The sequence below is a fragment of the Leuresthes tenuis genome, unplaced genomic scaffold, assembly GCF_036924035.1.
Source record: "Leuresthes tenuis unplaced genomic scaffold, fLeuTen1.0.hap1 SCAF_4, whole genome shotgun sequence".
In the NCBI taxonomy this organism is placed as follows: Eukaryota; Metazoa; Chordata; class Actinopteri; order Atheriniformes; family Atherinopsidae; genus Leuresthes; species Leuresthes tenuis.
In genome coordinates, this window is record NW_027325358.1 from 20,946,533 (window position 1) to 20,962,019 (window position 15,487).

The 15,487-nt window shown below is 39.2% G+C and overlaps 1 pseudogene; it reads left to right on the plus strand.

Annotated features, from left to right (window-relative positions):
• The first annotated feature begins 374 nt into the window (after positions 1 to 374).
• On the plus strand, positions 375 to 2,003 carry LOC140304899 (uncharacterized; annotated as a pseudogene).
• The last annotated feature ends 13,484 nt before the right edge of the window (positions 2,004 to 15,487 follow it).

The following is a 15,487-nucleotide window of genomic DNA, read 5'->3' on the forward strand; positions in this document are numbered from 1 at the left end:
GGAGTATGTTATTCTCAAAATGTCCTGATTTATACCCATGACTCCCTTACATGGCTGGCAATTACCAGACATCTTATCATTTTCCCAAAACAACTTTGCACATGTGGTAAACATCAGACACTACAAGATGTTTCACCTCTCCTTCAAAAGGCTTCCACAGTTCTAAACTAGATGATGGGGAGTATTGGCATAAAAGCAGAGAAGGTCGTTACAGTCACGTGTCACTAAATCCCGAACCAGGGTTTGAATCTTCATCAACATATTGCCTTGCATTTTGGGAGGAACACCCTCAGAATGGTGCAGGAGTATGAAAAGCTGTCAAGAAAGCTCGCAGACAGGAACCAGGTTCACTAAAAAAAAGCAGTTTCCGCAACATGAGGCACACCAAAAGCGGAAATTTCAAACCATACAGTGAAGAGCCGATGCTATCAGATAGGGACATTACCCAATCAGAAAAGGATGTGTTAGCCGAAGGACTCAACTTTGCCATTTCTCCACAACAATTGCCAGTGGGGACCTCATTACAGCTACTGAATCTGCAGTAAGGATTAACAAAACCTCTGGGATAGAAGCAGAACAGTTACATATGAAGGCAACAGCAGCCCTCTCTGGCACTAAAACTCCTCCCTTGAACCTCACACCACAGAAAAGAAAGGCTGTGACATCCTTCAGCAGACCAAAAATCACCATTTTGCCAGCAGAAGACATACTCAACACAACCGATTATCACAGAAAACTACAACTATAAGTAAAAAGTCACAGATTACCTTGAAGACCTGGAAAAGGACAAAGCTATTGACTGCTCTTTCTACCACACACTTTACCCTGGGGAGGCCACACTGTGCATCTATGGACTTCCAAAGATACACAAGGAGGGAGTCCCACTCTGACCCATTATTAGCAGCATCAACTCAGTCACCTATAACATTGCCAAATGCGCAAACATAGTGCCACTGGTAGGAAACACTCCACATCCTATACAAAAATCCCCAGATTTTGTGAATAAGGTCCAACATTGTGTCGTTTGATGTGACCTCACTTTTTACCTGCATACCGATTTCAGTCGTCAGGACAGTCAGGAAACGGCTGCTGCAAGATGATTCACTGAACGACAGAATCAACTTCACTCCTGATCACATCTGTGTCCTGTTGAACCTCTGCCTCTCCACCACCTATTTCAAATACAATGACTGTTTCTACAGACAGAAGCTCGGCTGTGCCATGGGATCTCCGGTGTCCCCCATCGCGGCTAATCTTTATATAGAGGAAGTGGAAAGCAAAACGCTGACCTCATACAAATGAACAACACCAAACCACTGTTTTAGATATGCGGACAACACCTGGGTTAAGGTCAAAACTCAAGAAGTGGAGATTTTCACGGAGCCCATCAACTGAGTGGATAGTAATATGAAGTTCACGAGGGAGGATGCAAAAGACCACAAGCTGCCTTTTTTGGACTGTGCTGTGTACACTGAAGAGGATAGAAGTCATAACACTGAGGTTTACAGGAAACCCACACGTACCAGTAACCACTTTTCCACTCACATCATCCACTAGAACACAAACTGGCTGTCATCACAACTCTACATCACCGGGCTGAGAGTGTCCATAGTAAGGCTGAGGGAAAACAAAGGCAACATCAGCACTCAAAGAAAACTCTTCAAACCTGTGGATATCCAAACTGGGCATTTGTCAAATCAGCAAAGACAACAGGAGAAAACCACACTGTTAGAGAGGCTAAGAAAAACAGCCGCAAACATACTGTAATTCCATATGTGTCAGGAGTCTGAGAAAAATTAGAAGGATCTTCTTCAAATATGAAATTTCCAGTGCACTTCAAACCCAAAAACACCATCAGACAGAGACTGTTTCACCCAAAGGACAAAACACCCAAACACAAACTGAGTGGAGTTTTGTATGCAGTGCAGTGCAGCAAGGAGTGTGCAGACCGCTGTATAGGAAGACCAAGCAACAACAACAACTCTGTATTTCAGAATAATTGAAGTTATACCCGATGATCAGTAAAAATAATATTTTCTATCAAGTTTTCAGTTTATGAGAACATGATAAAAATGACTTGTGCTTTGTATTTCAGTTGAATTTTATTTAGTAAATCCCAGCAACAACAACAAAAAAGAAAGTCAAAAGGGTAATCCCGTTCAGTACTCATAATCTAAATGTTTTTTTGTTTTTTTTACCTTTTTTATGTAACGACAGTGCCACAGCAAAATATGTGTTATAGCAAAGCCAGTAGGGATATGTGTAAGATCATCAAATTTAGACGGTAAATGTAGCTGAAACATTAATCAACTGAATCACACAAAAATAATCATTATTATCATTGTCTCATAATGCTCATAAACCAAACCTTAATTGAAAAAATGGTTTGATCGACAGCCCAAGTGTAGCTGGATTAGCCAAATTTGCTGTTTATACCAGCATATTTCATTCCATCCATTTGTTGATGCTGCAGATGCATGTTTTCATCAACAAAAATCACGTGCGGTGTATTTACAGTGATGAGAATATTTCTCTGTTTGGTCTGTGTGTGTTGGTGGGCATCTGTGCTTGAGATTAGCAGCTAATTGTGTGAATAATCTATGATGCCTGTTTGAAAACTGCTGCCACTACAAAAAGAGGAGGGAACACTTAATGAAATACACAGCCTGTGCCGTCAACAACGAGTTAGTCGGTCTACTGCACAAGAATTAAGGTCCCCTTACTCTCAGAAAGTAATAATATCAATTCAAACACACGCTTCTCGTAATATTACCCAAAATGCAAAGAGAAATAGAGCCGCCATGTTTATAAGGGTATTAGATCTTATTATAAATCTGTTTTAACACTGCTGTTAGGCATTAGCATACTGATCAAAAGATAACCTTTCCAATATTAAACAAATTATAACAGGTTTTCTGTAGAATGCATGGACTGCATTTTATATCAAATTAAATCAAATACGCTCATTAGTCATGTGTGCATATTGCACTTCAGCAGAAACATTTGTTTCATCACTGAGCTAATTTCCTTTCCACTCTGCTTTTGTATCCATACTCAAGTGAATCTACAACGTTACTGTAGTGATTTTATTAGCAGCTTCATTCTTTTTTCCTCTCATGTCAAACAAGAGCAAGTGAGTGGCTTGAAACAAAATTGAAACAAAAGACTACCGTAATATTAATTTACACAAAAGAGACAGATGTGGGTAGATCACATGGCAGTGTGTGGCGGAAACAATTTCGATGGTAAACACGCTCCTAAAAGGCAGAGCATGCCCGTAGATGTCAGATAAAAAGCACTCAAATCTTCACTCATATGCATTTAGCATGTGGACCCAAAACATACATAACTTTAACTGACAGTTTTTGGTCAAAGTCAGATATCTAAGGAAAGAAAAATAAAACCTCCCATGTCTAAATAATCAAGTAAAGGCAGTTAAGAAGATTATTGATCCTACTTTGTCAACTGAACAACATCTAACAACAAAACAACATCTTTGTGTGAGCTGATGAGGAGACAGTTACAGCCGGATCACTATTATGCTCTGGGGATGGTAGAAACATGGCAGTTAAGAAGCAATATAATGTACAGTATTGGCATCCACATTTTTACGGGTTGTCATCGATAGGTGTAATTAGGGTAAGTAGTTGAGACATCAAGACACTTCCTTTAATTGGCCTTCAGCTATGGCCCAGCAAGCCCGACTAAGTTTCTTCACCAAGCCTTTATGACGTCCCCGTGGCACATTTTTGAGGAGTAAATAAATGCCTGCCAACAAAACATTACACCCTTGTAAAGAGTAATATTAGATTAAAATAAATGTGAACTCTGGCTACTGTGAAAATAGACGACTAACTGACTAGAATTAAAACTGTAAGCAACGTTCAGAGTCAGTGGAGACCAGAAAGCCATCTAACTTCAAAATGATTGAAAAGGGGCTGGAGGTAGGCTGCTCTTACTGGCACGTATGCTGCAGTCCTCCACTGTTGTCAGCCGGTCCTGCCGTCATACTAATTACTCTGGGCCAGGTGTTAAAAAATGCTTAATCCAAAGTTAGCTTGAGTATAATGTTGAAAAGATGATTTTGGTTTATTTCAACCTGGCAGTTTTTTCAATATTTGTACTCTCTATATGCATTTTAGAGGTTTTAGGAAGGAGTCCCACAAATCCTGTGTATGAGACCAAAACCTCCAGCAGCTTTAGAAAAACATTTGATTTTGACAGCACACCATTTAACAAAACATAATTTATCTTAAAACCACAGCCATTACCCATGGCTGTTAAGTGAACTGCATTCAGTTTGCTGCTTGTACACAAAAGGTAGATAGGCATAAATAACCACCATGAGGGCATCAGTCAGCACTGTGGCAAATTGCTTATAAATATTTACAAATAGTACTTTTTTAGCCCCCCCCCCCCCCCCCCTATTTTGTTTTGTTTTGTTTTTCTGTTTTACATTTCGATAAGTTGACATAATTATTCAGTATGGGTCTACCATCTACAGGAAATGGAACAAAAAAGAAGATGAGACACAATAGCTGTCTGAGAAGGAAAACTGCTGCCCCAAAGAGTAAGATTTACATGTATTTATTTATTCAGTTTGAGACAATACATCTTAGCATATTACTGGAGTACAATGTCAGCAGTACAAGTACAGAAGATATTTTCACTTTTCAGCTTTATTGGTGTTTCAGAATTTAATAAATGATACTTTAAAAAGCAATAAGAACAAAAGCAGCCATTAACAAAAAACAGTGGGGTTGTGTCCCCAGAGTCATCAGTGTAAATTACTCCTATGCGTGGGCTGACTTGTGGGTAAGGTGATTATGTCAGATGTTATCCCCAAATAGGGGGAATAAAAAATGTGTTTTCCGGGGAGATTGCACTTTTTTCTCTGACTTATATATTAGGCATTTCCTTTTTTCACATTCCTATAATGGCAGTGGAAAATACAAAGTTCCTAGAGGTTCATAGCAGCAGCCACATATTAAGAAATACATCAAACTGGCAGAAACTGTCATTTTGCTTTAAGTTCTTGAAGCTATCCAAGAAGAGGTTGGTATCAGGAGCTAGTTCAGATCTTTATTGTGGCCTTGTGGGTCACTCAGCTTTGTGTAGTGGCCTGGCTATCAGTCAAGTTGAATAATCTGCTTAATTTTTACAATTGTGCCCTCATTTTAACCAAGAGTGATGTGAAGGTCTAAGTATATATCCAGCTTGGAATTAAGTCTGTTGGCTTGACAAAGCTCGTTACAGCCTGCCATCAATAAATCTTTGTGACTTTGTGTGAGGGTGCAAGAAAAGACATTGATAAAAACTAATCAATATGAAATGATTGGCCAGTCAACATACTGTACAGATCCAGATACTCTTTGAAAGATAAAGTTACTTTAATGAAAAATGCCAAGTTGACAAAAGACAGCAGGAAATAATTAAAGCACACCTCTGAAACTTACATCTTGAATACACACAGCCAGCATTAAACAAAAATAATCTGCTTGTTGAAACAACAAGAATGAATCTATTCATGAAAACGTTGGTATTATATTCTTTATTATCATGATCTTTATGTCATTTCTCATTGTAATGATTGTTTTAATGTGCGTCACAAGACTCCTCTTTCTTTGTAACCAGGTATTTTAAGATTTGTTTTTATCTGGAACTGAACAGCACATCAAGCGCGGTTTAAATATTAATCACACACATTCTGCGTTACTGGGAACACAGCTGTGATAGCCTATGACAATGTCTTGGCAAAACGAGTACGGTGGAGTGATGAACAGCATGTCATTTACCCTGAGGAAATTGCTGCCTGTACGAGAACGATTTCCTGAAGGAGTTATATCTGTGAGGGATTCAGAGCTCAAGAGGCTTTACTATAGTATAAGCACAACCATGAAATCAAGTGTAAAATTATTCTGTTTTTACTGCCAAAAGCATGTAGCTGTTCACCAAGGTTTATCCACTGTGCAAGGATGCCAGTTTCAATGGCACTCATTAAAAGGAGGGTCGTGGTAATTAGAATATCTCATTACATTAAGTAAACGAATGGGCTTTTATTAATAGCATTCATGTTTTTAGAACATTTTGTACATCGTAGGTCATGATGCAAGGAAACAGGGGTCCACCATCCTCCTAATCCTTGTTTTTGTGAAAGTACGCTCAGACATGTGTACCACAGAAGCTCTGTCTTGGATGCTGTCAGTAATCTGGTCAATTGTCTACACCTCTAAAGCACCTTTTAACCTTAACTAAGTGCTTTACAACATGTTTCCCGTTCACTCAAAAACTCATCTAATGCTTCTTATTCTGTGTATATGCAGTCTAAATATACAACACTTCTTCTCAATGAGCATATCTGGACCGATCTGCAGCACAGAATCTTGCTCAATCACTGGTCTGGACATACAACTGTTGACATTGACTTTTGACAGCAACCAGGCTCTGGCACTAGAGCCATGGCAACATTACATTACCAAATTAGGGTCAAGTAATCATAAATATGGTTGGCTTGTGAAAAAAAATTAAATAAAAAAAACCGAAATAATGATGACTGGATAAAAGGATTTAAAGAATTATTTCAGTTAATTTTGAGGGAGACTTATTATGATTTCTTTTGTGCTTGAAAACATATATTTATGCGTCTGAAGTCACTACCATCCTGAAAAAAACACTCATTTGGGGCCCACTATGTCTGATAATATCTCATTAAGTGAGCTGTTGAGATGAGGATTTCTAAGTCACACTTTCAGCTCAGGGTAGAATTAATTAATCATCCAGCCTCCCTTTCTTTATCTCCCAACTGCAACAACAAATCAAGCTACATTCGCTGTACCTTGAAAGCAAAAAGCTTAAACTCTTACTCTTACTGCTTTTTTGTCTTCCAAATTACTTTAAATTTTCATCAAGAGTTTTATAGCTCATTTAACCAGGGAAATAAATGAGCAAATAATGGTCTTCCAGTGCATTGTTGAAGTTTTTTTTATACCCTGACTGGGAGTCTGACTTCTTATTAGGTTTTCATCTTTCAGTACCTGGAAATACAAGGCAAGGCAAGGCAAGTTTATTTGTAGAGCACAATTCGTACACAAGGCAATTCAAAGTGCTTTACAGATACATAAAATCACAAAAAGCAAATAAAAACACTCCATAAAATATTTATTAAAAAAGCAAAAGGTGCAGATAGAATACTTTCAGTTGTCATATGCATGGCTAAATAGAACTGTTTTCAGCCTGGATTTAAACATTGTCAGAGTTATGGAGGAGACCCCTCCCTGAGGTTCTCAGAGTTCGAGGTGTTTCATATGGCTCCAACATGTCAGGGATGTACTTTGGCGCTAGACCACGAAGAGACTTGTACACAAGCAGAGCTGTTTTAAAGTCTATCTACCAGTCTTGCAGCACCGGGCAGTTTAAAGTTGCTACCGGCAGTCTGTAAATAAACTGTAGGTCCTGTTGTGACAGCAGCTCCTCCTCCTTTTTTTAGTTTGTGAAAAAAAGGGCATAATATGTCTCCTTTAAGGCTGCCTTTCAAATCAGGGTCACGTCGTCCCAAAAAGAGTGTGCTGAGTGGTGAAAATTAGCTCTCATGACCAGCGGGGCAGGTGAAAATATGAAGAAAAAAACCTGCCCGCCACATCACCAGTGAATGAACCCGGCAGCAATAACAATCAACACTTTCTCCAGCAATCAGTCTTGCTGTGTCAATGATCTCAAGAACAGGGAAATAGCCGCATTAAAACCCTTTACACCTGTGGACATCATTTCTGTGGGTACATTTTAAGCTCCTCTGTTCATGCATCATCTCTAATGGTTTATTGATCAACAGAAAATGCATTTGTTTAAACATGTACCGGAAAATGTCATTACAAAAAAAACAAAAAACTTTCTGTTGACTGGGCAGTCTGTACAGCTTTGTAGTGTATCTGCAGCATCCTTACTGTTTCCTATAAGATCTCTATTTTGCTGCAGGATGTTATCATCTGCTTTCAGAAACTTGAAAATTCCAGACATTTTTTTTTCTTAGACTTTCTCAGCACTTTCAAAGACTCTAAAGAGTCTTTGTCTGATGATAAACCCATATATCCAAACATGGGTAATTCTACCCTAATTACTCAATACAAACTTTATTCTACTCTGCTCTATCTTTGTATGTCTATGTATATATAAAGTGGAGATGTTGTACATAGACAACCCGGGTGACAAAAGCAAAGAGTATGGCTAAGGGTGTTGAGAGGTTATCCATTAATTAGAAGGTTGCTTGAGCTTTCCTTGGATTCTGCCATTCCACTTTATCGATTATTTTGGTGTAAGGTAATCCTTTGTTGCCACTAAAGTGTTCCTCACTTGTAAGAAACTTTGTATGAAAGCATCTGTTACATAAAGAATGTAAAAGGGGATCCATCTGAGGCATCTACTGTAAAGGTGGTAAAGAGAAGACTGAGCAGTGACATAATAAAACATTTTGTGTTTCATCTCTTGTAGTGTTGGAATACCAAAGTCTGATGTGTGCCACTGGATTAATAAAAATATTTCACGGACGGCATTTTGAATTTGTTAGTTCCAGACCCCTGGCATTGTGCGCATTGTGTGTGGCATGTCTTGTTGAAACCCTTAACTGAAACAGAGCCATCTTGAATGTATTTCATTTGACCTGTCTGTACTACTTTAACAAGTCCAAATGTTTGCATTAAAAAGATTTACATCAGAAGTTTACTGTTAATATCTTTAACTATATTGAAATTAATTTTTTTTTAAAAATTGTGACAAAACACCTTTTGACTGTTAAATGAAAATAAGCACTCTCTACAGCAGGGCTGATGAAGAAATATGATGATACAACTTAGTGGAAGACTATAAATGGACCTGCGCTGTATGTAGGTATGAATGGTAATGAAAACATTAAAATGTATACGGTCATTCAATTCTACACCATGTGTTTGTCACAGTTGAGCAAAATTATTTACTGCCATTCAGACATTGTAATGGATGTTGGGGGCCCTCTGAGAAGCACACCTTTATCTTGTGGAGCCTTCAAACTTCTTCAGAATAGATTTAACAGCGCAATTCATCACTGTAACAGCTGAGAGCAAGACACGATCACTTACTATTTATCAATGAAAGGAACAGGATGGTTTATTTCAATGCAAATTCATTGCTTGTATCTTTTTTTTGTAAAGGCACTTTATTTATAGAAGAAGATGTTTTGGCTCATTACAAAATGATGTGATTTTGCTGGATAAGTAACTGTTGTACAGCCTTGTAACAGGTATTTATGTGATTTACGTGAATTGCTGCTATTGCAACCACATTTTACAGTGCCTAGAGGTATACACGAGCTTTATGAATGAAGACAAAGATTATTCTCATTCAGTTTTCCACTACTTCTCCAGCTGAAGCCTTTGTAGCATGTGTCCCCAGATGGATTAAAGATGGTTTATATGCTTCTACTGTATATTATCATGTTGGTGACAGATAGTGGACCTTTTTCGCTCTAAGTAAGCCACATTAAGTAGTGACTCCTATCATGTTATTACAAGGTTGTTTTGTATTTGAGTCTTTTCTGGGTCAAGTATCACACCACATCACAACACACAACAATGTCAATGACTAGCCAGTGAGTACCTTTTCTTTTTTTCTTTATTTTTGTAGTGGACAAATGAATTCCCTGATCCAAGTGAGGAAGTATAACAGCGGATTTACATCCTGAATTGAAAGGGGAAGATAGTTGTGTTGTGAATTATACTAATGTTTTTATTTGATGTCTGTCTCTCTGTAATGTCACTTTAGACTATACAGCTTAGAAAAATCACCCATCTCCTGGTACAAGCCACACTAGACTCAACTGCGGCAGTGTTCTTCTATCACAGTGAGACACCAGCAGGATGTGCAGAAGGGCGGCACATTTGGTGTGCAATCAGCTGAAAGTGGGAACATATAGCTCCATCACTTACTCAACTCCACTGGCAACCCATGGCTTTCCGAACACAATTCATTCCATCTAGTCTATTGAGTGAGTGCAGCTCTACACCCAGGTAGATCAACTTATACAGACTCATGCTCCTTCTAAACCACTGCAAGAGGAAGTATTACCTTGCAAGAATGTTTTGCAGACTTGAACCGCAAAAATGGATGTATCTTACTAGCTGAAAAGAAGTTTACTATGGAAAAGCACAAGATTTCTTGGGGTTAAACTGTGTGTAATGAGCTAAAAAGATGATGAAATGTAAGAATCACTCTATCTTTATTTATCTAGTTGTTTATTTAATTATCAATTAAATCCACGCATCCATTCTCCACCAGATTTAACCGTTTTTATAGATCTTTAGCCAAACAAGATAAATGAAGAATCAGGCATCCAGGTAAGGCAGTGGGCACAGGTGTGCACATGGCCTGACATACCTTTAAATTCTCTATATGCCGGCTACTTTGATGCATACCAAACAATCATGCAATTTGATGCAATCAAACAGGAGTTTCAGGAGCATTTCCAGAGGGAAAGTTAAAAGTTTAGGCAATGTACCGGTTACGCTTGAGTTGCTTTAGGTTTTAAGAAGATTGGCTTTCTTACTGGCCCTGTTCTGAGTCGCTTTTAGCTTTAGCTTTCCTGTTGAAGAAGCCTCTTTATCTTCAAACAAAAAGCACCCTGACTGCTGTCTATTGTGGGCAAGACACCGGCCCCTCATAACTACTTCACAAAATTCTTCTGAAAGAAATAAATCATTATTATATAAAGAGTCAAGAAAAACAATCCCTTTAAGTGTTACAGGGAAAGAAAAGTGTCTGACGTGTCCTTTTTTTAAAACTGGCTCTGACTGGAGGTCAGCAAACACTGACACACTTCCAGAGATTGCAGAACATGCGCTCATGCCACGAAGGACGATGTGTCTGTGGGGGGGTAATTACATTGTCGCTTATTCCTTAACATGGTTAGTCCACAGTCTTGTGAGTATGCTCCTAATACAATGAAACTACTGTTCATCCGTAATACTTTATTAATTCCCATATTACGTGGAGCTACTCTGACTCTGAATTAGTATTGAAATTTTTCAGCTTGGCCCCTTTTTCAGCATTTAATTGATTAGTTTGTGAGAGTCTGCCGTTGGTCAACAGTCACACTCACTTTGCATGCAATTATTTAAGCGTGATCAGCACCAAAATGAAGCTCGCACATGATATTTCTCAACGGAGCATAATTTTCAGCAGCGACTGTCTGGAGCATGAACTATTAAATGGAAATAAGTGAGGAGCATTGCTCTTTCATTGGCAAATAAATTGCTGTCCCTGGTCACATTTGAATCAATCAAAGCAAAAAGCCTCGAGCACTGACCCAAGTTGTGACACAACACAGCAGCGGCTGCAAAAGAGTGATGCAGCTGAAGCAGTTTCTACTGCCCTTGCATTTTCACAAAGAAATATATGATTAGAGACAGACAAAAAGGAGATATGTCAAATCAGGGAATATACATACACACACAGCACACACACATTGTTTTTTTCACTTTCAGTATTTCCTCTCAGTCACTGAGTCCACTGACAGCTGCTTATTTAAATCATATGCTGCTTTGACAATACTCTATATATATTGCATGCAAAATCATAAATTCAAATGCTGCAGACTTGTTTGTTACAAAAATTTGTTTTTCAATTCAAGGGACATTTTTTCTAGCTTTGAAGGTCACGATGCAAATATATACAGCAACCTCAAAGTATCTGATTTGATCTTGATTCATTTCTGGCACGTCATCCATCTTTCTTCCAGACTCACTATCTTTCAGTATAGAGTAAAATTGGCAAAAAAATATAATTTATTCTTCTTCTTCCAAAGCATTAGACGCTTGGACTGTGAAATTGTAAAGTCTATGCATCCTCACTTAATTTTCTGCTGCATTTATCAAATATTCCAGAATATAATTATTTGCCATTATACAATCACTCAGAGTTCAATGATCATAATCAAATCACAACCCTCTACAATATTAAAATGCTCTCATTTGGTCACTGACAGTAAGCCGCTGCTCCTATCACACTGTTCCACATGCTTGGTCTCCAGAGTCAACAAACAACAACACTGAGGCGCTTCACAGTTTGTAGTCTCAATTGTCCTTTTTCTGTTTTCTTTTAATATCCAAACCAAAATTCTAAAAAAGGTTTCTGTCACACATTTGTATGCAACACTGTGCATTGCTCTTTGCTATAGTTTTCCCGCAGACATGTGTCTGTAACTTTTAATTATAACTTCAATACCAGGGCTTCGACCGCCTTTTCATAATTGCTGTTGTGTGGAACTGCAGAGCCCCCCACCAGGGTTCTAATAGAGCTCAGAGACTCAGGTAAAAACCTTCAAGATTACCGGGGTAGATCTCTCTCTCTTTAGAATCATTACTCCAATATATTGCATTATGTCTTTTTGTGCTGTCTCTTCTGAAAAGGACTAATTCTGTCAAAGGAAACTATAGACTTAATATTGCCAATGAGGTTCTTTACATTATTTACCATTTCACAGAGCTAGCATAAAGAGGACCTGTCAGACAATGTATACCAACACATATCAACATGCATCCATCCATCATTATCTTCAGCTTATGAGGTTGGGTCATGAGGGCAACATGTCAAAGAGAGAAAGCCTCTCTCTAGCAACCTTCTGCAGCTGCTTATGGGGGATCCTGTGGCGTTCCCAGATCTGAGGCTACATATATAGCCCCACCAGCATATTCTGGGTCTGCCCCCAAGCATACTCCCAGTTCTACATTGCCATGAGAAGAAATTGATTTATTGAATATGTATGCTCTATATTCATATGACCCACGGTGCTTTATCATTTAAATTTGGTCAGTATTCACATAGCCCAAGAGACAGAAATTCAAAAATTGCAAGTGGCTGGTGTGAATTTCAATCTGTATTAACACTGTTGCTAAGTGAAACAAAGTACTAATTTGATTCATATTGACTGGGTCTAACATTTAAAAACCCTTGTATTAATTACAACAACATCAATTATTTTGATAACTTAATAATCTAATGTCAAAGGTAGTTACTCGCTGTAAAATACATTTAAAAGACTAATTAAAACAGTTTAAGTAAGACAGTACTTCAGATGAAGTACTTCAGATGAATGACATATTCCACCATGTCATTATTTTTGTAGCAAAAACACAGCAAAAATGCAGAAGCAGTGTGTAAAATTTGAAATCACTCCATACTGTTTCCATAGGAATTAAGAGGATAATTGTTGTTCATCAAATGCCCTCGATTCATTAATTAATTGATGAAAGGACCCCTATAAAAGCAAATGTTTTTGCCAGTTTGCTGGTCTGGAGCATTCAGGTTTGGTCAGAATTCAGAGTTCATTCATTAGCAAACGCCTAAGAGTGACTTTCAAACACAGTGGTGAAGGTGTTATGATTTCAGGCTTTTTTTTGCAGCCACAACAACTGCACTGAGTCAACTCCACTGAATAAGTTTTCTGAAGTTAAATGTAAATGCATCGGTCCTCAGGTAAAGCTTGGCTAAAACAGGACAATGATCCCACACACAGCAGCAAACAACACACATCAAAGTCTAGACCTGAAACAGTTTGAGGGAACCTTAAGAGAGCTGTGCATAAACAAATGTTTGCTCTTTTAAGTGAATTGAGGCAAAGCTAGAGGGGGCCCAAATTTCTCCACACAGACGAAGGAAACTGATGGCGTCCTACAGAAAACAATTGCTTCAAGTTATTGTTGCTGAAGGTGGTTCTACAGGACAATTAATCATGGGCTGCACTTAGTTTTTCACTTACTGCTTCTGCAATTTGTGTTATCTTTTTGTTTATTATTTCTTAGGTTGTATTTTTCTCACAATAAGACAAATTAGGACTAAAAGATTTTCTTAATAAATCCTGAAACTTAAAACCTTCTTATCCAAAGAGGGTGTGCTTTCTCTTTCACACGACTGTAGATTGCCTTCCGGGAGCACAGCAGCTCCCTGAATACGGTCGCTGCAGGCCCCGAGCCCAGTGGACATCGGGCCCTCCTACCCTGTGGCGGGTCCCGGGAAACGGGGGTGCCTATTGCAGCCAGTCTCTGGCCGGGGGGGGGGGTCTATATCCCAATACCCCTCTCCCTTCTGGCTCCTGTTCACAGCACACACTCACACACGTAGGGTTTTGGGGCGTGTGCACACACACATTAGGTCTTGGGGGGTGGTAGCACTGAGTGGCATCTGGTGGACGGGGCTCTCTGGGTATGAAGGCTGCCCAGAGGGCCGCGCTCCGAGTTCTACAAGATTGGCTGCCCCTCAATTTTAATCGCTCACTATTAGAAAATATTGAAGAGCCAGAGGGGCGAGGGGAGGGGTCTTCCCACACCCCTGTTGCCTCGTTGCTGCCTGGGGCGGGAGGGGCCGGGAGGATGAGTTGTTCGGCTGGTTCGGGGTCTGTGGTGGCTGGGGCCTACTTGTGCTTGCTTTTGTTTGTTTGTGTGTTTGTTTTTTCTCTGCTTGTCTGCTTTCAGGTGCTCCTGGTGGCGCTAAGGCTGGATTCCCCACAGAGGCCGTGGATTGTCGTCTGTTTTGTTTTTACAGGTGTAGCAGCTGGTTGTCTGGTTTTTCATTGTTTGTCTCTTTCTATTTCTTTTCTTTTCTCTTCCTCTTTCCTTGTCCCCCGGTCCGGTTCGGCACTATTACATGTTAAGTATTGTAACAAAAATAAATAGATAAGCAGTTGATGGGCATCAAGGGGAGCTTTACATTCATAAAGCTTCCCTTGGCAAAGCAATTCATTCAGACTACAATTCTGCAAAGGGCAAAGAAAAAATACATCTTTTGCACTACAAAGGAAACGTTTACGGCTTAAATGTAGCATTGCAACTTCTGCTGGTTTCATGTTCAAAGTCCAATTCCTTTTCATTTTAAACAGCCTGCCAAAAAACTGAGTTAGAAAATGTAGTATGGAATAGATTGTATGGCTTGTTAAAGGAAACCTCTGTGTGGAGTTGTAACTGTGAATATGTTGCTTCAAAGAACAAAAGGACTCAGGGCAGCTGCAACTGTATACAGCGAGAGAGACATGGCTGTGTGTTGAAAGGCTTTACTGGACTGATTGGATTTGATCAGCTTGGGTGGAAATGTTTGTAACCCATGAGGTAAAAGCACTTACAGCTATGAAAGCAGATGAAGGAGGTTTATCTAATGTGAACAGTTGACTGTCTAGAGGGGACTTCAGCCTACAAGTTGTGAGTGTTGGTGTGACAGAAAAGGAGAGTCATATCTATTCCACCAGCAGGATGATGCATCCCCATACATCTCCATCCCCTCTGGTGCACCATGAGTCTGATTTAGGACAGTAATCAAGGACAACAAGTCCCTCACAATTTGATAGCCACGAAAAACTCGACATAATGATGTGGCAAAGAACTGTACAGTATGAGAGTCCGCTGCAGGTTGGGAGAGGTGTGAAATATTGCAATATTCCAATATCCTGTTTGTGGTTCACTTGAAATGCTGCTGC